General features: G+C 37.7%; 1 long non-coding RNA gene across 2 annotated transcripts in view; it reads left to right on the top strand.

Annotated features, from left to right (window-relative positions):
* The window catches only part of LOC122178087, a 253,855-nt gene that overhangs the window by 826 nt on the left and 230,859 nt on the right, over nucleotides 1–22,170 (top strand). The window contains exons 1-2 of one of the 2 annotated variants that reach the window (XR_006178231.1): nucleotides 4,239–4,273; nucleotides 11,828–11,949. This is a non-coding gene — a long non-coding RNA (uncharacterized LOC122178087). Of the gene's footprint in view, nucleotides 1–4,238; nucleotides 4,274–11,827; nucleotides 11,950–22,170 lie in introns of those variants that run through there. The other variant, XR_006178232.1, reaches the window with a different exon arrangement.

Genomic DNA, 22,170 nt, shown 5'->3' with positions numbered 1-22,170 from the left:
TGGTGAGAAGAGTTAAATGGTTGCTGCTTCACTTGGGTTGTGCCCAGACGGGAGCTTATGGTTCTTTTTGAGTGGCCTGGTTGCCTGATGCAACTGCTGTGAGCAATCGCACAGCAGGAGATTGCCGTGATATTTGAGAGTGCAGTTTTTGGTGCTGCCAGAAGGTCCTTTGCTGAGCCTTGATTCCACATTCTTAGATCCAAGCACTTTTGATAGCTGAAGCTGAGAAAAGAAATTGCCAAGATTAAAATATAGGAGCAGATGAGGGATCTTGAAAAAATATTGGTCTAAAATGTTCCTCATACATGCACACCCAATTTTTCAGGGCATGTTGATGCTAGCTTCAAATGTTGTGATTTGGATCTATTCCCAAATAAGAACAATCAGCATAATACAAGACATTATCCAGAGGTGTAACTCTGCAAATTAAATGTTTGCTGAAATCAGGACTGCAAAGGGAGCAGTAGTTCACATGATGTTTTGTGATGTGCTTAAGCAGAATCTGTACAGATGGGTATTTGCTTTTCATTGCCATCTCTTTTAGCAGTGTCACTAGACTTGCAGCAGGCTCTCAGGTTGTTTCAGGAGACTCTGATGTTCCTCCTTTTATGTTTCGTAACTGTCTTCATTGAGACAAGCTTGGCATGTAGGCAAATCTTGAGTAACTTACCTGGTTTGAAATGGGGCAAGAAGCAGCAGTGGAGTATTAACCCTGATATATCCTGGTGCAAAGCAGTCCCTAGGAGCTTTTTTTCTCAAACACTGAGAAAAACTGAAACATACTGACTGCAGTAGCAAGTGATACAGAAATAACAACAGCAGTAAGAGAGAATTCTAGTGGAGAAGTCCCTGCTCTACTTTGGCTGTGTTGTCTGCATAGCTGAGCACCTTTGGGATTTGTTCTTGCTCAGAGAGCTGAATCTGCTATGGATGTGTGCATGGTTTCATATGGCTGGGACATGTAGTCTCCCATGCCATCTGGACAAGAACCAGCCCTGCTTTGACAGGTGCATACTGCAAGAGCAATTGGATGCTTGTTATCATGGCTATCTTGGGTGTCTTGCAGAACCAAACAAACTCCTTGGGCAAAGAGTTTTCTTTTTTCTTTTTCCATCCTCTCCTCCTAAACCTAACTGACGCTGTCAGAGGAAGAACAAGTGGTTTTAATTGCATCTTTCTGCTCATTTCATTTCAGTTCATGTTTGATTTGTTGGCTACAGCTAAGCAAAATGCTGCAGATACACTGGCACAGACAAAAAGGATGATCTAAGCATGATGCTGTTATTACAGGTCTAACAGGGTTGATCCAATTTCTGTCTGTGTCACAGACTTCCTGTTCTGGCTTGAAAAATTCACAATTTCTCTGTGCTTTAGTTCCTTCTCTGTGAAATCATGATCAAATTAGGTGATGAATGGATTTTTCAGTTCAATGACCAAACTGTAAAATCAAAGGCAGAAGTAAGAATTTGGTTCAGAACAGAAACTTGCCAGTAAATTAGACTGAACAAACATAAAGGCCACTCTGAGTCAACTTGGAGTTTTTTGTTCAGTCTAAAATGAACTGTTGTGATTCAGTTATACCTATATTTAAAAAAGAAAAAAAAAACAACCAACAACCTTTTTCTTTGACAAAAAATATTGCATTGAAATGCAAATTTAATTTTTGTAACAAGATCTGAATGAAACACTGCCACTGCCAAACAGTTCTGTGCTTTTCTGTTTTATACTTAAGGCCTTTACCTTACATTACAGAGCATTATTCACCAGAGCTGAAGAAATAGTTTTTCTGCCTCTGAAGTATTACTTTCCTGTTTAGGCAAACAGTAATAACAGTAATAAATTATGTAGCTTTATACAAGCTTGTGTTGTTTTGGCATAAATGTTTAATTGCTTAAAACAGTCTATGTCTGTGGGAGGAGGGAGGGGGGAAAATGAAGGATGAGATTACCTGGTTAGCTCACATAAAGGACATAAAAGTATTTGAATCTGGATGAAGAAGCAGATAAACAGTCTTCCTTCCAATAGTAATTTCTGATCTGGAAAGAAACATGCCTTAATGGTGGAATGATCAGTTCTGCTAATCCAAGACCTGGGTTTGATGGCAACTCTGTTTTTAATTTGGTCTAATCTCATTTCTGCTAACATTAAAGGGAGTTTAATTATGAGCAGAATCAGCCTCTTTTGTATGACCTTGATGAGTCACTTAACCTCTCTGTGCTTCATTTTTTTCCCTCATTGATTAAATAAGGAATCATTCTTCTTTCAAGACACAAGGGTGTCTTTCTGTAGAATTGACTCAATGTTTGCAAAGTGCTTTGAGATAATAATTTCTCTCTGTAGACCTTCAGTAACATAATATACTGAACAAATTCAGGTTGGTCGAGCACCTGGTAAATCTAGGAGATGGGACTCAGAGCAGTGACCATGCTGCAATCTTTCCCTTCTGTGTCTTTTGCCCTCTATTTTTATACTTTATTAATGAGAATTAGCCTTTATATGTACTATTAATGATGAAAAGGGTGCTCGTGAAATGAGATGTCATTGAAATATAAAAGAAAAATGAGTTGTCATTGATTTATTTATTTTTTCTAAAGGTAGGTAAAATCAGTACCTAAGATAGTCTATGTAACAGAGTCATAAGGGTAATGTATTATGTAGCAACATTGGAATAAACTAACAGTGGCTTGATTGTTAAAAGACTAACTTCACTGGACCTAAAAAGTTCTATTCCTCCCATGCAGGTATTTCAGTACTAGTGTTTCCACTAAAAGTAAAACTGGAAGAATTTCTGGGAAAACAAAGCTAGAGAAATAGTCATTTATATGAGCATTTGACACAGTTATAGAACTTTAGAAATCACTGTAGCAAGTTCTGAACAATGTGTAAAATGGAAAAATTCCACCAGAGGCTGAGAGCGGAGAAGAACTATATGGCCACATGGGAACTGCTGTTGTAATTCTCCATGCAGACACGCCATCTTCAGCCTGGTTGGAAAGAGGAGTGCCTGAGATGCTGTAGATTGCCCACTTTCCTCCATAATGAATTTGCCTACTGAGGGCTAAATGAGAGCTATGCTTGCACCTGAAGAAGGATTCCTCCTCACCCTACTAGAAAGTGCATTGGTGGCAATACATGAGTTACACAGAAAGAGAATAAGTACATATATTCTAGAATTTCCTTTTTTTTTTTTAAGGTGTTTGAGAACATGTGCATCTAAGTCAAAAGTAATTTCTTCCTCCTTTTCTCTGCCAGTGATTTCTCTGGTTCAAGCTTCGTGCTGACCATAAAACAGGCCCTGTATCTAGTATTGATACTCCTGATCATGCATCTACAACAGCTCTCTAAAATGCAATTAAAATGATACAAACCAAAATTAAACGTCTACTTTTCTGAAGAGCTGTACTGCTTCATTTTGTTTCTATTTCTTTAGTTTTAAGGAGTTTTTCTTTGAAGCCTTTCTCTAAGGCTTGCAGAGACAGAACTAGGAGAAATCTGAGGTTCTCGTATAATTTCCTAACTTCTAGAAGTGAGCTGAGTAGAAAGCCCATTTACTGCATGACTTGCAATGATAGAAATCCCAAGATTAGTCCATGCCGCTTGCTTTAGCGTGGAGCCTCAACGAAATCAACGGTGTTTTTCACAGTGCCTCGTAGTCTGGCTGGGATCCAGCTGCAGAATTGAAGTCTCCAGTGGCTGAAAGAAAAGTGAGGGAAGGTTGTATCTTTTTTACTAGAAAAACAGCGTGTCCCATGCTGAATCCTTCCCAATTTGATAAGACTCCTCAAGGTCTTCCACCTAAGCGCTGGATGGCTGGAGAAAAACGTGCATGTCCTGGAATGCTTCCTCATTCCTTGATAATTATACCAGTAGTTATCTAATTTTGTAAGAGAGCTCATCCATGGGTAGCAAATTGCTTTACAGAAAGTGAATTGCCTAGATTAAGTGTCAACCCTGGGCTGTGATGCCGCATCTCTTTTCAGCTGTGCTCCAGAGATGGTGTCTGTGAGGAGCCCATGTCGACACCCTATGAGCCAGCTAATAATAAAAGAAAGGGCATTCATTTCTTGGGTGGCTTGTCCATAGGAATAAGCTGTGTAGGAGTTAAAGTCGCAGGCTCCAGCTGAAAGGCCAGTAGGAGTTAACGCCATGGCAGCCGCAGCAGCTCGGATCAGTGGAAAGCAGTTTAGCCACTAGAGGGGACTAAAGACCTACACTGGGTTGTCCTGGGTCATGAATTCGGTTTTCTCAGGAGCCACGCGAAGATACAGAGCAGGTGAGAGCTGCAGGATCTGCTCTTGGGGTGAAGTGCCGGCCGTGCCCTGCGAGCAGGTTGCGGGGAAGGCTTCTTTCCTCGGCCCGCTCTGCTGCGAAAAGCAGGGAGAGCGGCAGTGAGTGCTCAGTACGGAGCCGGGAGCAGGAGCGGGATCGCGCCTGTGTTTGTCTGCCGAGGTACCTCTGGGATCACCAGAATATGCTGATGCAGGTGTTGTCAGTGCCGGAGATCTCTGTTAGATTAGTATGCTAATACTCATTTTGTCCCGCGTTCACTGAGTGAACCTGAAGTACTGATCTGTATTTTGGGAAGTGCCTTACCAGTAGCCTATTCTGCAGTGGAGGGAGAAAAATTTAAAGCTATAGTAGATCTTTTCTGTAGAAGATTGCATGCTGAGTTCAGTCCTTTTTGTGCAGTAGATACACTGTCCTACTACAAATGAGAAGAGAAAGAAGAAAATTCAGTTTCTGTTCAGGAAGAAGGAATGAGCAGCCTGTGAATATCAGGAAAAACTTTATACGTATCAGGAAAAAAACTTTAAAGGGTTGTTCAGCACTGGAATAGGTTCCCCAGGGAGGTGGTTGAGTCACCACCCCTGGATGTGTTTAAAAACCATTTGTTTGTGGTGCCTGGGGACATGATTTAGTGGAGGGTTGTTAGAGTTAGGGTAGTATGGTTAGGCTGTGGTTGGACTTGATCTTTAAGGTCTTTTCTAACTGGAGCAATTCTGTGACTCTATGAAATGCTGTTTGAGTCTGAATTTTGTCTAGTTTTTAAGTATTAAACATGTGTCATACGACTGGCTTCAGTAATGGCGATTATTTCCAGTTTCACCTTAGCCAAACTATTAATCATTGGCTTGATGCTAAGTTTGGAAGATGAGCTGTTGTTCACAGCTATCCATGACTTTCTTAAACCAGTTTTATTTATAGCTCCCTCCTCTTCCAGCAAAGATTCTTGACGTGTTTTATGATATCCTATCTGCCTAACATCCTGCTACAAATGGTGGGATTCTGCACTCTCTAGAGTGCAGCCTCTCTTTCAGACAAAATTACTTTCTGAGATATCAGTATACAAACTGTAATGAGGTTTTCTTTTATCAGGAGTTTGAATGTACTGGGAAAATGTACTGAGTTGCTGGAGGAACACAGCAAAGGGGGTTGCTAAGCTCTCTAGGGGCAACTTATGGATAGGCGTCTAGGTTTGCAGCATACATGAACAGGGAATCGGGTTCAGGAGATGTTGTATTACAGACGTGTATTCTCCCTAAAAGAGTAATGTATGACTAAATGCTGCTTAAGTTCTGTACTTCAAAGAAGTGTTCTGGTGTTTGTGAAATCTGAGAAACTTTTCATTTGCAGAAACAGATTTGAGAGAATCCTTCTATAACTGGGTAAGAAAGGAAGGAGTTAACATGTACACATGTACAGGCCAAGATTTTAAGTGGATCAAAACTGAATTGCGTTTATGATGCTATCCTTGGACTGGAGAACCAGTGCAAGTGTCATGCTTGTATTATATACAGATAAATCACAAATTATTTAAGTGTAAATGGCTGGAAAAACTTGGTTCATTTAAATCTGATTTTTTTAATAATAATAACATATTTTCACTTTATGCTGTGAAACATTCAAGGTTGTTAAGATAATGTTCGCTCCCACAACGAATGAGTCAGCTCTTCAAACCTAATAATTAGTATCCTCATTGATTCCTATGATCATTCAGCCCACGATAGGGTATTTGTGGCTTCCAGTCTTCTGGACGCAGCCATATGGCATCCCAGTGGGAGCCAGGGCACTGACCCTGGGCTATTACAAGGGATACATGGTTGGCATGCTAGACTACTGATTAAATATTAACCATAGCAGACACATTATTTCCACTCTGCTTTGAAATGAGTCTTTAATTAGAAAGAAAATAGCAGCTGCAAATGAAGTTTCATGGTTGTTGTCTGAAGTAAATATTTTGACCCATTGCTTGTGTGGTACAAGCTCAGAAATGTCCCGTGAGGCTTTCAGGCTGCCACTCAGACTGTATGGAAGAGTCTTGAAGAGTATGCAGCCATCAACTATCTAACTTAAGTAAGGAAGTTTCAATAGGGGAAGCATCTTACCTAAATAATAATATAGTAATGTAATAATATATAATAATAATAATATAATTTTGTTAAATGTAGCCATGGACCTGCTACTCTTGCTGTCTGAACAGCTGAAACTATTTTAGTCTTTTCACTTTTTCATGATAATGTAAATTCTTGTCAAATTTACCAGGTGCTTTGAGTCAGTTCTTTAACTATCTTGTTTTTTATTCTTACGTGCCCTAAAAGGAGAGCCATTGTGTTACATTCTGGGGGAATAACTAGTTAAGGATGCACGTTTTACAGTTCAGGAGTAATATACAGCTTTAGAGACGTAACTTCAGTGTTTTGTCCTTTGTAAGATGCTGAGATAATCCAGAATTTCTTTTTTTCACCCTCAGAAATGAAGGTGTAATCAAATTTCTTGCTCCTAAGACCTTGGTTTTCTCTTGGCTGTTTTCCAGCTCCCGAGAAATCTTTCTTAAGATGAAGTGGATTCTTAATGTGTTTTTAAAAAACTAACAAACAAACATGTTGCTGAAACTTAATACTTACTGTAAGTTCAAGGGAGAATTTTGATATCTTTTTTATTTCAAATCATGTGCATCTTTTTAAGATTTATAGCTAGCCAGTTAAGCAGTGGTTTCAAATGCCAAAGTCCTACCACTTCATTTTGTGTTATAAGCCCTAAAAGTGACTGTTTCATTTTTTTAACACAGTTTTCTAAGGGACGAGGTTGAGTAAAGTTCTTGATGTGTTTGTTATTACAAATCTTTTAGATTGGGGTTATGCTCATTCATAACTTCAGTACGAACAAAGTTTTAGAAACAATTTTAGCTATGGAACAAACTAAAAACCCATCAGAAGTGCTGGTAGTACCTAGCAACAGTCCGTATATTATGAAAAACTTTCTTACAGAGGATGCTGCTGTTTAATCCCAAACAGTTAATGTTCTTAATGCTCTAGAAAGTCTGATGTAGCACGTATTCAACACCAGTCCTCATGTAAATATTTTACATTGTCTGTTTCTTAAAGCCGTGGGTGCTTTTTTTTTCCTGCAGAGTATGCATATTTGCACTGCACACATTCTTCCAATGCACTGGTTAATTAAGTTAAATTTCAGAGCAGCCTACTTCTTAGATAATTCCTGTGATTTTAATAATAGCAGTTTTGATGAAGACCCTAAAAATTAAAACCACCTCCTTCTTCTCTAGTATTCTTCTCTGGATTATACTTCTGGAAGTGGAAAGCACATTAATTTTCTTCTTTGCTTTTTAATTAAAGCTGGCTTCTGTAACTGAGGGTTTGAAATTGGTTAGTACTCTTTAAAGCAGTGATGTCTTAATCCACAAATGAAAATGAATATTTTCTCTGTAAACAATAAGGAAGACTGTCTGCTTAAACAGGTGAGAAGATAACAAATATAAATTGTACATGTTGGTATTGAAGAAACTCTCTACATACTAAGTAAGGACAAATTCTGTCTTCCTGGAAACAAAGGAGTCTTGAACAGGGGTTGCTTAGGAGATTACAGGAGATTCTGAAGGGATGTCATTCCCTCTGAAGTCCCACTTTCACCACTGGTACATGCTGAAACCTGCACTAAGCTTTTTAAAAGTGGTAGCTGTCACAGTTCTGGCCTGGTTCAGCCTGGTTCCATCACTAAATGGGGCAGAGGGACCCACAGGCCCATGCCTCGAGATGGACCTAAAGGCAAAACAGCGGCAATGAGCTAAGGGAGAAAACTAATTTACAAAATATGATAGAGGAATGTGAGATAACACAGTAAAATGCAATATAATTGGAATTGAAGCTAATAAATCAAATAAAATGAGGGAGAGTGTGTCCAAAAAACCACAGGCCTTACTCAAATGTTGAAGGCAAGACAGCTAGGGAGCACTCACTGCAGAGATGAGCAGGAAAAGAAGGGCTATCTAGTGACTCCCAATCCATTTTATCTTTACCTCTAAACAGAAAGCAGAAACAGAACAGTGAATTCTTTGTAGTTCTTCTCTTCTGAGAAAGGTAAACCCAGAACTATTGACAATCCACACAACTAGAGCATTAACTCTTTAGCTCCCAGTGCACTACATGATATTATGATGTGAAATACCAATAACAGAAATAATAAAAACTGTGACAGTAGTAATGTCCATTGCCAACAGTTGTAAGGCCTTACCAACTCCCAAAGTAACTTCAATGCTTCAGTAACAACCCTTGTAACAAAGGTTTTGGGTGGTTTTCCTCAGTTTCATCCAAGTGCTTTTACAGCACTATGAATGATCAATATCAAAAGGGAGAGTTTCTTCCCTTGGTGTTCGTTCATAAAGTAGACTATCAACGTTCTCCCTTCAACTGTAAAAGCAGCTCAAAGACTGAAGTCCTTAGGGAAATTCCCAGTGATTTCCCTAAGCTTTGATGGAGGCTGTATCCATGTACATGTGCTCTGTCTTTTCTTCTTATGTTACGCATGAAAACTTTCAAAGTATCTAGGAAGAAATCTATTTTGAGACTGGCAATAGGTGAAATTCTGCCATCAGTTTCATTCTTTTTGATGCAGAGCAGCTGGACTGAAATGCATGTGGATTCTTCTTATTTCACTTTTGAACAATTTGAAGCAGCATTTAGCCCACTATACTGAATTATATAGAAATTATCCTGTAAAGGTCTCATTAGTCTATCTCTGCTTCAATTTTTCTACATTAATTGTTTCACCTAATATGTGAGAGATAGTGGGTCTGGCTGTTTACATAAGACGATTTATATTATATATACATTTTAAATCCCTAGCTCTGTTTTTGAGGTTTCTTTGAGAGTGGTAGGACATGCTTTAACAAAAGGATAAGTGATTTAAAAACTATAATGATCCTTGCACTAGAGAAGACTCTCTTAAGTCAATAGGCACTTGTTAATTATTTTTTTTCTGTGCCATGAACTTTGCAATTGGTGTGTGTCTGGTTTCCTTAAGCTTTCTCCTCATCATCAGAGCCTTAAATGTAACACATCGACGGCAGGTAACTCATGTAGAAGTTTACTGATTTGACTTGAGGCTTACTATGGTCATCAGAGTCTATGAAAGTAGAAAGAAAAAATCATTTTTTAGTCCTTGGAGGTTCTTTGTCCGTTTATGTTACCTGTTAGATTATGCAGCATTTGAAGAAGACTGTCCTGGTCACTGTTCGTGTTACTCCTTCCTCCTTTGTATCTGATTTGAGTTGAAGTAGGAAGCAGGCAACTATTTGGGAACATTTTTTTTTTTTTTTAAATTTGTTTTTAATCTGAATGATATCTTAATAACCTAACATGTAATTTTGGGTATTATGAGACAGGTTTCTAAACAATAAGCTAAAACATTTTCATCACTTGTCATAGCAGATTCAAGAGCACTTACATATACTCTATGATTTATTTTTGTCCTGTAAGACAAACAACTCCATTTTACCCTCATATGAGGAGAGTGGTTATTCATTAATGCTTCCTCAGTCTTTCTGTAAAGAGCATTGGAAACCATTTCCAACTTTTAACCTTTGGATTATAGGTAAATTAGTGTTGTGTCTTGTGGAAGAAGGATTGTGTTTGTTGTGTCTTGGTTCCAGAAACTTTGGGACCAAGAAGATACAGAAAACATACTATAATATGAAGAAATAATTGTTTCTCTAACCATGAGTTGTTTTTTGTTGTTGTTTGTTTTGTTTTGTATGTGTTTTCCCAGTCAGGCTCATTTTATTGCTTAAAATTAGGGAACAAAGTCCCCTGCATGATAAGTAACTTCTGATCCTGACAGGTCATAGAGGCAAATGAGCCATGTCAAAAGAAACTTATATAGACTTATCTAAATTTTTTTCTGACCTTACTAAACCTAGAAAATAGATACTGTGAACTCGAACTATTGAAGCATTAGATGTGTGTAAAAGCTAATAAGATTGCATACTGACTGATTTCTATCATTTTTCTCCAAGGAGTGTAACAGTTGCTCAGAAATGACCCAAATAATTTTTATTAATGGGCCCAACATTACTTTCATTTCAAAAGAGACAAATCATTTAATAAAATGTGTGTTCAGTTGTGTTCATTAGTGCTAATCAGTAGTTCATTAAACCTTAATCATATCAATTTAGAGCCACTAATACTCAGGTAGTTTAATAAAGGACCCAGCAGTAAAAGAGCACACGCTGCATATTCAGGAGCATATTAATCCATAGCAAACCCTGCTTGAATACCCACTGCCCATTCAGCTGGGTGTCAGGGGCAGGGTGCTGGTCTGGCTTCGCATTGAGTGACATGTGCAGGCTTGGGCACCTCACTACAAAAAGGACATAAACCTATTGCAGAGAGTCTGAAGGAGGGCTACAAAGATGGTGAAGAATCTAGAGGGGCAGCACTGAGCTCTGCTCTGTGTGACAGCGACGGGCCCGAGGGAACAGCATGGAGCTGCATCAGGAGAGGGGAGCTGGGGGTCAGGGACAGGGTCTGCTCCAGAGGGCGCTGGGCTTGGAACGGGCTGCACAGTGCTATGGGTGCAGCCCCAAGTGCTGGAGTTCAAGGCGTGTTTGAATACTGCTCTCAGACAAAGGGTTTGGATTTTGGGTGGTGCTGAGTGGGGCCAGGAGTTGGTCTAGATGAACCTTATGTGTCTCTGCAAACTCAGGATATTCTTGATTGTATGAAACAGTACACAGCGTGGCACATACTGCACTTACATATGATGAAACCTTTGTCTTGTAGAGAACTGTTTTCGTTGGTGAGGGTGGGGTTTGAGCAAGGAGTGGATACAGATTGAAGCTTTTTGGCTAACTCCCTTAGTAGAAACAGCACAGTAACGTGCTGAGGGAAATCCCTGGACAAATTCTAAATATATTGGTAAGGCTTAGTATTTTGAACTGACGGTTTGTAAAACAGCATATTGGAGAATACTGTGCATAATATCCACTCCATAAAGTAGTCAACATATGTAAAAATTTCAGGATATGAGCCATGACATCTACTAATGCCGCTGCTACTAATGTCTTATTCAGTTCTTCTGACTTTAGCGTGGTATATACTTTTCAGAGCTCTCATGTTATCTTCCAAGAAGGGCTGTTATCAGATGAACAATTTTCTCTGGATTTGTGGAGTTTGCACAGTGCTGCAGACAATGCTGAGCTTTTTGCTATTTGTGTATTAAAAAGTCACTCTGTATTTCATGGTTTATGCTGAAGTCCAGAAAATAAGAGAAGAGTAACTGGTGTATCAGTACAGTAGCTGAGATTTTCCAGAAGCATCATAAATGGTGTTATTCCAGTTCAAAGTTGAGATTTATGAAAGTCTGTACGAGCAAGGAGTTTTTAATTACTTCTTTGAACCAAACAAGAGTTAACAGATAGTTACAAAGTGTAAATATGTGGGGAATCCTGGGATTATTTTCTGCTTATTCTTAAGGTATTTTCTTCACAGAAATCCAGTTGTAGTTCCTTAGATGTTGCTTTCTCTATTTTTAGATGACTCTAAATGAAGTGCAACACATGAATGTATTCCCCCTGAGAAATGCAATAAACTATTTTGCTATCAAGTGCATTAAGATTTCATCATACAGTGAAATCATTCTTCTGATTCTTTCCAGGTAAGAAGATTGTTTGACTCTAATTAGACCCCTACTTTTGTCCTCTTTTGAACTATCATCTTTTTTTCTTCTGACTTAGCAATTTTAATTGGCAGTGTGTTTTTCCTGCTCTATAGCCTTAGCTTTTTCTTCCGCTTCTTTTTTTTTTTTTTTTTTTTTTTTAATGTCAAATAAAGAAATGAAAATGTTGTGGAAAAATGAATTCTACACCAACTGTATTTAGTAAATGAGTTTCCAAGCATATCAGTGCAATAGAGTCTTAAGTGTCTTTTCTAAGATGACTGTATTCATCATGTCTTGACTAAGCACTTCTGTACAGGTAAGTAAATGATATATTTGTTTTCCCATCCTACTGTCATCAGAAATGAGTTAAATGCATACAGAATGATCCTGGATAATTTCTATTTATTATCTTGATAGTCATCCCAATAGTATATTCATCGTGCTGGTCTGAGTATTGCAATTAAGCCTGCCTCTCTGATGACCGGATGTTCTTGTAATGCATTATTTTACCAACTGTCAAAAACTCTCCTAAATAAAACTGATATTATGGTAGGCTGGTAACACTTAACATACTTGTGTGTGAGCTTATCATCAGCTGCAAGAAAGAGTGTGGGTTCATACAGTGTTGTCAAACCTGAACAGTACCACTGGGATTTCCAGCCCAGCAGGGACAGGTTAAAATTTTAGTACAGCATGATATTTCCTTCTCCTGCTCTGTTGTCATATGACATAGATAGCAAACAGCTCTAGTGAATATAGACAGCTCTGTGCAGATAGGACCTCCTGGGCAAAAATAACATTATTGGATATTTTACTTGCTGGTCTTTCTTTTCTGTTCCTCAGAAGCCTCTAGCACATACTGTGGCAAAATCTGGAAGAAGATATTAGGTAGGACTGGAGAGAAAAGACAGCTCAAACCAGATACAGCTCATATTTGGCAAATAATCCATACAATATATTCTGGAACTATTTTTGGAGAATTTGCTTAAACCCTTTATACTAGCAAAATGCCTGTGAAAAATCAGGAGAGGATAAAATCAGAAAATTTTGTGATGTTCTAAGAGTTGTCAACAGCACAAGCTCTCTGACTTGTACACTTTACAGTATGCAGGCTGTTGGTGAAATGAAAAGCAATTTGGCCTATAGAAGATGAATGGTGAATTGGCATGATGTCCTGTTATACCTGAACTGGTTACACTTACGAAGGTTACATATCAGAAAGCAAATAATTCAAAATGTAATTGGTTTGATCTGAATATGAGGCTTCAGGTAGATGCTGCATCTTCTGGACCCTTTGTGTAGTCATTGATAGTACCTGAGCAGGATCAAAGTATTATTCTAGATACCATTGGTCTTAGGTAGGTAGGTAGTTAGATAAGTGCAGTTGGGATAGAGATTGTAAAGAGAACAGGAAGCACTCAGCTTGTCTGTAACAGGCAGGGGTTAGCTGGGATACCTTTGGTACACTCACTAGAGGACAGACACCAGAACACAGTTAATAACATAATGTGAAGCAAGGATGGCAAGAGTGTTATTAGGAATACGTGTTGATCATGAAAGTTATATCCTGGTAATGTTCTGGACATAAAAACAATTTAAATACATGATTTCTTTGCAAATATCAGGAACATTAGCTTGAAAGGCTAATTAAATACTGGGTCTAAGAATAACAGTAAGAGGTTTTCTGGAAGAGATAAATCGCATGTTTTATATAGACTAATAAAATATTATGAACTGGATATATTTCCAAAATTGTCAGTAAGGAGGTCTAGATGATACTGTTGCAGTGTAGAACCGTTACATTTCTTTTGCTTGTTTGGGAATTTTAATAAGCATCCTCTTTCTCCTTAATGACCATTTGATGTTCTACATGAGATCTGTGTGGGTGGTTTTCATTCTAATACATAATAGGCAGATATTCACATCATGCAAAAAAACTGTGTTAATTTGTTATGTTCCCTAAAGAAACCAGTAAGGGAATGGAGGCTAAGCATTGAAGCTAGAGGCTGGAGACTGAACTTCTAGCAGATAGTCTGTGTTACTCATTAAACATATTTCAAATAGCTCAGTTTTGTTTTGCTAAGTGCTTGTGTGTTTATTTTTCATCTTTATTTTCATAATTGCCTTAAATTGGTGTCAGCTATTTAGCCAGTTGAAATGAGTTCCATAAAAGTAGCAACCTGAATTCTTTATTCTCAGGACATTACTTTCCATATGTCTGAGGTTTTTTTCTGGATACCCTTCATGTTGCTTTTGGTCTCCTCCATGGTTGTTCAAGTTTTTTGAGAGTTGTTGTTGTTAACCTGTTGCTTTTGACAGCCCTTCAAATGAGTTTTGTTCTCCAAAATCCTTTTACCTTCATTGTGGGCTTCTGTTTTCAAAGGAATAGTTTTACAACAAAAAACTTGTTCTTTCTGTACTCTGATCAACTGTATGAGACTAGAGAAAGAGGTGGGAGAAGCACACTGAGAGGAAGAAAGTGGTTTTTGTCTTTTAATTAACTGATAAAAAAAAAAAGAAAGGAGGTGTATTTGAAGTATAAATAAGACTTGGCTTATTTGAAGTATAATATATTGAAAGAAAAAGTTAATAATGAATACAAAAAGTATAAGGAAATGTGAAGTACAGAAACTTCAGGAAGGAAGACTAGTAAATAAAACATGAGAAATCAGGTTAAATATGCAGGATATTTTAAAAAATGTATACAACAAATCTGCAGTAAAGCTAAGGGTCATTGAAGCTGTTGGAAAACCTGAAAGGAGAAGAGTTTGTTAGGTGAAGTTGATGTTGCTAAGAACTGAAATGAGTTGTCTGTAGGAATAGTTTCTGAGAAAAGGTCATACACTGAAGACTATGATAAATGGCTTTTTTTTTTTTTTCTGTGAGGATGTAAAGTTGCATTAGACCTGGGAAAATTAAAACACCAACTGAATTGATTCACAAGAATTCAAAGTAAGTAATACAGGAAATTGGAAACCTGATGATAGAAGAAAGCACTGTAGAAATGAATAGTGCTTCCTGCATTGCTGGAGCTGTAGTGTGGTAGTATGTTGTCATAGCAATGCCAGGTATAAAAAATTGGAGATTAAGTTTGCAAACACTTTATCAGTATAGCTGCCTTGATACATGTGCTGTTTGGTAAGGGAATATACAGTGATAGTAACTCAGCAGAGTTTGAAAATGAGCCTAAGGGATTTGGAAGCAGAAATTACAATGAAAATGTATAATGAGGCTAGTACTCACGTGTCAACTAAAATACATGAAAATCTCTGAAGTGTTAAGGTGGTTGTTTTTGTTTTGTTATCATTTTCACAGTAAAACTGTCTGCGTAGGCTTTGGGACAAATTTTGCAACTGAAACACATGGCTTCCAAGAAGTACAGTTGTTTTTGTATTGCGTGGGTTTCAACTAATTTTCATAATCTAAATTTATCTGCTTCTGTCTTCCCCATGCTGGCTGTGAAAGCTCTAAAGAAGCTGATGTAAGGCCATTTGTTGAATGGAGAAATGGTATCTGACAGTCTGAACTACTAATTTACAAGGGTAAACAAGGGTTTTGTAAAGAATATGGGGAAAACAAAAGCTTTGCAACTCACTGTGAAAAGAAATCAGGGCTGTAACTCTAGACATCATTTTAAGTAGATATTAGGGCTTGAATAGCAGTTGCTTGGATTGGGTTGTTCATAGGAAGTCTGTAAAGCAATCTATGCATGTACATTTTCTAATGAAAAGAGATTGTAGGCAAATGGCAGTTGGACTTCTGTTGGTGAAGAAATCTTATGTCTTTAATATGTTTTAATTACAGAATACAATTATTACAATATTACAATATTGTAATGTTTATTATTTTTAATAATATAATATTTTAAAAATATAATATTTTTAAATAATTAATTACAGTATATTTAATTACAGAATGTGTAATGTCTTTAATATGTTTAAATACAGAATATGCAATTAAAAATTTGCTTAGAAGGATAGCACTTTACTTGGGGAGCAAATTATTATTTTTACTCTACTGTGATGATACAGTTTAAGCTGTTCTTGGTTTTCAACTTAGATTTGATTTTTATTCTTTGAATTCTTTTCGAATGATGGGCTTTAATGATACTTGGACAAAATTTTTTAAAAAAATATTATTTTTTTCCTCATTTTTGTCTAACTGGTACTGCAGACACATGAAAAGATGCAACTGAGTGGATCAGAGTTTTCCTGTTACTTGAATCAAAACAGTCCATGAAACTAAAGGCTCTGGCTTTGCTCCCTTCTTTCTGATCCTAGCCTAAGGCAGTCTGAAAGATTCAGGCTTACCATGTCACCAAGTATAAAAATGATGTATTGCTTCTCTGAAGTGTTCTTCAAATCTAATTTTTACTGCATGGAGCACAGAACTAGTTGTATGATTGAGCTTAAAAAAAGGGTAGGTAAATATTTGATTAATTGAATATGAACTTTGGAGAGGAAACCAGCTAGCTAGTTCTTTGGCTTGTCACTCTTCTCTCTGGTAGATAATGTAAATAACACAAAAATGTTTTAAAAAATCACTTTTACACTTTCATATACAGACGTGAGTCAAGCAGAATGTTTCACCATACCGTTTTCCCACTGGCTGTTCAACAAGTCCTTTGATAGAGTTTCACTAAGTTAGAAGGTGACTGCGTCAAAAGTATAACGTTTTCAAAATCCTCATCTATCTTTGATATTTTCTTGAAAATCAATCCCAGTAGTCATTAGCTGTGAGTTGCAGAAAACTGCAGCATCCATTTCTGTGTGATGCGGGCTTATTGGCAATCATTTCACTTCTAAAAGCTTGCATCAAGCAATGGGTTTAATTATTTGCTGTTTGGCTTTGTTTCTTTGGAAGCAAAAGCAGGGATAGATACAACCTTATCCCAGGTGTAAAAGCATAGGAATTGTAGCTCTGGAGCCTCCTACTCATGTTTCCTTGTAGCTGGCTGTAACTGGAGCTTGTAAGACTTGAGAACTGGCTAAAGGTAGAAGGGAAGTAGGGAGATCTGATTGTTGTGCTGATAGAGCCAAGCCAGATTTTGTCAGGAAAGGAGGCATTCAAACAGCAGTTTCCAGGAGGTATGTGGACAATGCAGTGATTTGCAGTTCCGTTTGGCTCAACAGGATGAAGTACACTGTCTGAGGATATGATCATTGAAAATGCCTTTTTTTTTTTTCTTTTTTTCCCTCTTCCTGTTTCCTGTAGAGGAAGCAAAACTTTGACTTAGATGATGGTGATTATTTTGGCATTTAAGGCTTTCCTTACAGACATGCAATGTTTCCACCTGAGCAGTACAATTATTTTTATAGTGTTACCACCTGGGGTCCTGTTATCACTTTTTTTTTTTTTTTTTTTTTTTTTTTTTTTTTTTTTTAAGATTTGCTGAGTAGCTCCACAAAATATTAAACAGTATTTTCATGTGCTAAGGGCTGGGTTTTCAGAATTCTTTGAGTCCAGATGTCCAGGGGAAGACTGGTTCCACTATAGCATCAGAATGGAGTCCAGAGTAAAGACATTGAAGTACTGTCCAAAAAACTCCTCAGTCTCTCATTACCATCGTAAATTCAGACACAGAAATCACACAGGCTCTATGTCTGTCCTGCTGAAACCTTGTAAAGGTTTCTGATGTATTACTCTGTCACTTAAACAGAAAGGATTCAGATTATTTATGCGAAGCTCTTTAAGAAACCATCTACATCATGCCTAAAAGCACACCTAGAAATGTCATGGCTTCAGATAGAGAATATATCTGCCTGCAAGAGTTTGGTAGCTCCTTGAACATCTTTGTTCATGTGAGCCCGAGATGTGATTTGAAGGATAAGAAGTGAACAGGCTGTATTTACTGTAAAATAGTGATATGACAACAGTTTGACCTTTCTGAATTAGAAATTCATTTGCATCCAATTCTTCGCTGTTTTTGTATTTCTTTTGCGTATGTAAAGCTCACTTCCGTATCAATACAAGGTGTGGGCTTGTGAAGGAAAAAATTATGATCATTTAATTTGGAAGATATTCACTACAAAAGAAGCAACATGTAGCATCTGAGCTAAAAAAGCAACTAATACTTAGTTGCTTCTGAAGCCTAACTTTGAATGATACGATCAGATATCAAAATATATGTAACTTCTTCTGCAGATATGAACTTACTCAGGCATTTGGGCATGCTAGCTTTCTCTGAATGCTGGTAGGTGTGCATCTGCCTGACATAGTGGTAAAACACATCCCAAGTGTGTTGCCCTGCACTGAGCCAGCTGGATGGCTTTGTCCAGATTCCTGGAAGTGGCAGATTTAGGGACACTACTGTGGCATCTCTTTTCGACAGTCTCACTAAGACCAATTTGTGTCCTGTTAGGCATCATGGAGAGTTGGCTTAGTCGCTGTGAAGCCTCACAAGATGGACTTAACTTCAGCACCCAAGTTCTGAAAGTTTGTGGGACTGCATATGCCTTTGGCTCATCACATTATATATGTGTATAAATTATGTCATGAAAGCCTGTACTTATTCATTCCAGTACTGCTAAGATGCTTTGATGTGCTTGGATTAGATGGTGAAGAAACCTTAGCTCAGCTGGCAATATCCCACAGAGGGTAGATGCATGCGTATAGTATGAATATAAATTCTCTTTGAGGCCTTACAGAGAAACAAGGCTTACATACAGATCTTACAAACTATTTTGGGTTTCTATAGGAGCATCTTAAAAATGGAGTGTACAGTAGAAAGACACTACTTGGAGTGTTGCTTTGAAAAACACAGGTAAAAAACAGTATGTGTGCTTAAGATGAATGAGTGAAGTGCCTTTTCATATGTAGTGAAAGCACACAGAAAATAGTGCTTAGCATGGGGATAGCAGTGGCTTTGTTTGGAGATGGCAGTAAATGAGTGGACCTCAAGTGCTGGCAGTTTCTCCTAAGTCTCAAGCAACTGGGAGAAGCCCTGGTCCATGCCCTGCCTTTTTATCTGTCCATTTTCTCAGCCATGCTTTGCTTGTCTGTTAAGTGCTGAATGCAAGTGGGATAATATATTTCTAACAGAGAAAAATCAACATTTCTTTCTTTACTTATAGCCACAGGCTTATCTGAATGCTGACATTTGAGGGACTCTGTGTGAAGGAGCACAAGTCAATATGTTTATGCTCCTCTAGGTAACAGCAGCTATAGCAATCCCACCATGAATTTTATTAAGCCATGTTAATTCTCTGCCAGTTCTGGGATCTATAGGTCTTTTGATACTGTGTTTTTTATTATTTCTTGCAATGATTTCCGTTTCAGCTTCAAAATGAGAAAGAGAATTTCATCTTTTGTAACCACAATTAAACAGCTTGAAAAATCATAGCCTGCATGTAATAGCTAGATCCTTGGAATTAATTAACTGAGAAACTAAGTGAATAATTCAAAACAAATACCTTTCTTGACAAATGGACCCTCCAGCACTGTTAACATGTGCAGATCATGTCCTTGTTGTCATTGTTTGTATGAAATAGCTATTGCTGTTTTCAGCCAACATTTTCTTCTGGAGGAGGCAACTGGTTTTGTGTGTGTGTATTTTGTGTGGGTTCTTTTTTTCCTGATTTTTGACATGACACTTTGGGTTTGGAGGTTCAGCTTGCTTTTAAAAACACACCCTTTGCTGTGCATACTGCAGCATTTTGAACTTGTTGAGGTAAGGATGATTTATTGTGCAGTCTTGGACCAGCATCCCAAGAAAGCTGTGGCTGAAGTCTAATTCATTCCCTGTCCTGTTTTGTAGGGATTCCTCCTTTGCCAGAGCAAAGAGGAGAGATCTCAGTTGTGGTCTTCCAACTTTTTAAGTTATATCTTATGAGAAATATGTTAATGGCATAGAGTAAGACTTATAGTTTTGCAGAAAGCAACTTGTAGAGGAGAGGAGAGCTTTGATGTATTTGCAGTGTTTCTGAGAATATGTACTGAAGAAATGGTGCGTATAACTAGAGTTTTCCTGGTACAGAATCCGTCTTTAGCGCAAGTTTTGCTCTGTTGTAGACCAGAGGTAACAATTTTGTGTATTTGAGGCCATCTTTTTATTGCTCGGTAGGGACATCACCTAGAAAATTACAACAGTGGAAACCACCAACTCCATTGCAGTGGTCTTCATATGCAAGATATTAAAGTTAACAGGTGAAAGGGGATGGAATAGAAGGCAAGACTAAAGTTATCGCCTGGTTGGTTGTGTGACAAGCAGTATTAAAAATCTGTTTGCTGGCAACTACTTTCAGTATTAGAGGCATGGGCCACATAATATTCTTCTTCAGATGTTTTTGAAGTTTATTGATATTCTTCCAGATTTCTTGATTTTATCTAGAACTGTACGTTCTCTGTATTCTGCTTGTTTTACTGACCTTTTTAACTATCTTATTAGTTGAAGTACCATGGTTTGGATCAGTCAGGTGTATAGACTCACATTTTTAAAAACATGTACTCAAATTTAATATTCTGCTTTTACACATTTTGTCCATTCTTCCTCTGAACATTTATATCTCTAAAGGTTGACTTCAGAGGTCCTGAAAGGAGGCAGAAGGTGGTGGGAAAGCATATCAAAAACCCCTCACCGAAAAAGTTGTGGCATTTGGTAGGATTATTTTTGTGGAGTTCACTGTTGTTCAGCCCTATCTAGGACTGAGAAGTTGGAAGCAGGGAAATAAATTACTTTTCTTGAAAAATAAAAGGACAAAGTATAAATTTAAAGCATCTAAACATTTTAAAAGCTGCAGCAGGAACCTGACATTTATAGTGTGACAGTTCCGTTGTAATTTTGGCAGAGATAAATCCAAGATAGTTTCCCTTCATCTGTACTTAGAAGCAAGAAGTGTCATTTTGCACTGCAGATTAGAGGTATTCACATGCAAGTGGTTCACTGTGGGGGCAGAAGACTGCAAGAAACTCCAGGTTAGCACAGAAAGTGCAAAGAATTGTTCCTGCTACCAACGTAAACCTAAAAAAACCCAACATTTTGCCTCAAGTTGTTATTTGAATTTAAGAAGTTTTGGTGCCTTTTTCTTCCTCTGGGCCAACTCGTGAACTGCTCAAAACCATTCAGTGGATGTGCAGTAAGAGAGCTCCCAAATGAAAAGGGAAAACACTGAATGAGTATAAGCGGGCTCCATAAAGAGACCACCAGTAGGGATATTTGTACCAATGTATACATCTGTGGATAATGTTCTTAAACGCACTTATTTCATGATTGTTTTAAAGTGACGTGGTTTTTTTCATCTCATCACTTGCAAGTCTTAACAACTTAAGTACTTCAGGGATGGATGTGTGCTTATCTAAGTGTAACTTCTGGGCAAAAGTAGTGGCAGAGCTAGCAACGAAATGAGTTGTTAATTAAGAATGTGATGCTGCACGTGCCAACATTTGTGGTTGCAAAAAATTAGCCAGTGGGGCAAAAGCTGGGGCAGCATTCATTTTGGGGTATTTTTTAATTGCTTACTATCCTGAATTCTTGTATAACAAGCAACTTCAGATTTGAAATGAAAGCAAGGCAGAACGAAACTTTAGAAATAGTAGTCCAGAATTTACCAAGATAAAAGGCCAGGTAAGTAAGATGCATTTAATTTTAATCTGGCAAGCGTTTCCCCTCATTAAATTTAAAAGCAAGATAAGCTACAAGTATTTTAAAGATAATTAGGGAATTTTTATTTTGTTAGGGGAAAAAAAAACAAAACATGATGTCTGCAGATGACTAATTGTCTTGATTCCTGGAGGAACTAAGTTACTATTCTGCTCTGGAAATGGAAAGATAACAAAATCATTAAATGTTCTAACACTTAAAAGCCGAGTAGGATTTTTACCTACAATTGCTTCAAATATATGGCCTCAAGCTAGATACCTATCAGTGTTAACAAATTTAATGGTACTCTTTGTTGTATTTATAATAATAATAATTTGTTCCCGGAATTACACTTGTGAAACATCACTTCTGAGATATAATATAGACTGAGATTTAGCTCTCTGTATTTTGTTCTTTGCATTCATCTTCAGATCTTTTAATAAAGGTGGGGAACAAAGGGTTGGCTCAAAGAAATGGTAACAGTAGTACATAGAACCTTTCATCTATTGGGTCATTGGATCAAGTCCCAGCCAGGAGGAGTGACGTAGAGGCTTTTCCACTCCTCCACTGCTCCTGTGGCTCTAAGGGTTATAAACAGAAGGATCTATTTTTGCTTCCTGGTAAACTGGTGACCAGTTCTG

Source organism: Lagopus leucura, unplaced genomic scaffold (assembly GCF_019238085.1).
Source record: "Lagopus leucura isolate 7727_CA_CO unplaced genomic scaffold, USGS_WTPT01 Super-Scaffold_100001, whole genome shotgun sequence".
Taxonomy (NCBI): Eukaryota; Metazoa; Chordata; class Aves; order Galliformes; family Phasianidae; genus Lagopus; species Lagopus leucura.
The sequence above is the reverse complement of the archived record's forward strand: the minus strand, read 5'-3'. Positions and strand labels throughout refer to the sequence as shown.